Here is a 2,621-nt window from a genome sequence, read left to right as displayed (position 1 = left end):
GATTTATATACAAAAGTTTTACAAACTTATAAACAATATAAAGTCTTCTTTCTAGTCTGGAACTTATTTGATGTCTTATCGAGGGTTCACGATGAGCGAGTTGACGTAGGTACAATTCACTTAATAGGGAGCTAGCTAACTCTGTAGTTCTCGCTGATCACACTCCGATTACAGGTCGAGTTTCTTTTACCACTGAAGTTATATAATATCTTCGTAAAAGTACTAATGTCCGATGTGAATCCACTGAAGTTAAATGATTTGTAATGTTCGAAATTTATAAACGTTCCTGGTCAATATATCTGAAGTTCCCGATTAATAAACGTTAATCACAGTTATAGCTTACGAAGTTTATAGCACACCAATTATAGCAACCCAATAATAGCTACTTTTTTATGGCGCGTCGCGTTGATTATATTTATAGGCATGTGGGGAGTTTCTCGAAATTTCAGTTTTACCTAACAATACTGACGCTAACATTAGTGTTTACGTACACACATGTATTGTTGATTCTTACACCCGAGAATCTTCTACAACTTTAGTGAATAGGCGGGAGTTTCGCAATACATATTTAACAGTATAAGTTATCTACATTTCTAAATATAAATTTATTTAAACAAACATCGATATTAAAATAAATACATAATAATAATAAATCCGTCATAATGTTCATAACATTGTTTTGTTTAACATGTATATTATTTTAAATTAGTTTCAATCTGGATTACATTATAAATACTTTCGTTTGGATTTATAGTTGGGTTACTTTCATCATAAGTCTTTAATCATTAAAATGCATAAATATTAAACCTATTGTTAAAAAAACAGAAAACAAATATGAAACAGAATAATTTTCAGTTTCACCGAAATAAAAGAGTGTAGTGAAAAGAAAATACGGTGAGATTAACTTGGAGGAATTTAATAAAACAGTTGTAATAATTAGAAACTATGTTTTCATTGACAGAACTGATCGATGTGTTGCCTGAAGTCTTAGTCATATTTCATGTTATCCGGTATTCCGCAAACGAAGCTATATACGTTTTCTTTGTCATGTTTCAGTAGCCACAACCTTTTTGTAAGCACTTGCCTCTTACGTTTTCCTTCTTTTCTTTCCTGTTTTATCTACATTCGACGTAAAACATTTGCATGCTAAATTGCTCTACGAACACTCTGTCGCTGTAAAGTAAATTGAAGCTTCCTTTTGTTCCGCGAGCTTTCTCTTCCTTTTCATGCTACGTTTGATTAGGTTCTCTACAATCTCGCTTGATTTTCTACTTCTGAACAACAAACCACTAGAAAGACTAGAAAAATTAACATTACTGAATTTGTTTTCAAAGTCGTTCTGAGCTCACTTCTTTCTTTTTTTTTTTTGAATTAAGGGAAAAACCGCACAAAATGACAACTCGGTGGCGTTGCTCGTAAATATGTGTATTTATATGTATTTTTCTCGAAACTACGACCCACTTTATAGATAACCATTCACTACAAGTTATGCGAAAATTTTGTAAGTAATCTTATTAAAATTGTAATTTTAATTGCAAGGGAACAAATAGGAATTTTGTTACTAAAGGCTATTTCAAAGCAATTTATATTATATATATATATATATATAAACACTCACTCAGGGAATTAAAAGGAAAACATGAACCAAGACTCTTCGCTGCTTCAAACAAGCTTCTTCGGTTGGTAGGAAAACAAAAAGAGTTCAAGAAGAAAGTGTTATTTAGTTTTTGAAGATTCATATCTCTTCCTTAATAGTGTGTCTGTTCAAAGAGTCGTTCAGTTCAACTGTAGACAGAAGAAGAAAAGATATCGTTAATGAATATAACAAAAAAAAGGTTGTTAAGGATTGCTTTCAACGTTAATTCTACCCCCTGCCACAAGAAAGTGAAACATCTCAAGATTTGTTTTAAGTTATCTAGAGAAAAATAACATCAGTTTCCTCGTGAATATACACACACTCTTCTGAGTTTAGAGAAAGGATAGACAAGTATGCAGAGAGATGAATAGATATAACATATAAAATGTTTTCTATCAAAAGGGGAGGATTATCATATTAGCCTAAGCGTCATTAATATGTATAATTCTGAGTACAATTTGGCAATCTCTTTTTGGTTAATTTTTTATTAAATATTCAGCTGAAACAAAAAAGGCACCAGCTTGCGCAAAATTTTTTTTCCTGATAAGTTGCTGACACTATTTCGAGAAAAGACGATATATGATTGCGTCATGTTACTAGAACCTTCAGAGTTTTTCTCGTTGTTTCAACTGATTATTATTGCATCATAATATCTAGTATTGTGTGGAACATTCTAGACTTCTGTCGTAGTATAAATACACTTTGAAATTTAGTTCGAGAAATAGATAGATCTAGAATGCGTGATTGTAAGTTTAGCCATAAAGAGTGTAGAATGGCGATTTTTAGAATGAAATTATCTCAGACTGTATTGTAATAACAGAGTAAAGAATAATAATTTGTGTTGTCAAATTGTATTCTAAAGTAACTGAACCAGACTGTGTGGAATTTCACGAAAAAGAGACAATTGTTTAGACATCTGGAAACAACTGTGATAACCAACAGTGTAACGAACATTTGTATATATATATGTTTGACTTGTTTTAAT

This window comes from Limulus polyphemus, unplaced genomic scaffold, assembly GCF_000517525.1.
Source record: "Limulus polyphemus unplaced genomic scaffold, Limulus_polyphemus-2.1.2 Scaffold972, whole genome shotgun sequence".
NCBI classification, from domain to species: domain Eukaryota; kingdom Metazoa; phylum Arthropoda; class Merostomata; order Xiphosura; family Limulidae; genus Limulus; species Limulus polyphemus.
The sequence above is the reverse complement of the archived record's forward strand: the minus strand, read 5'-3'. Positions refer to the sequence as shown.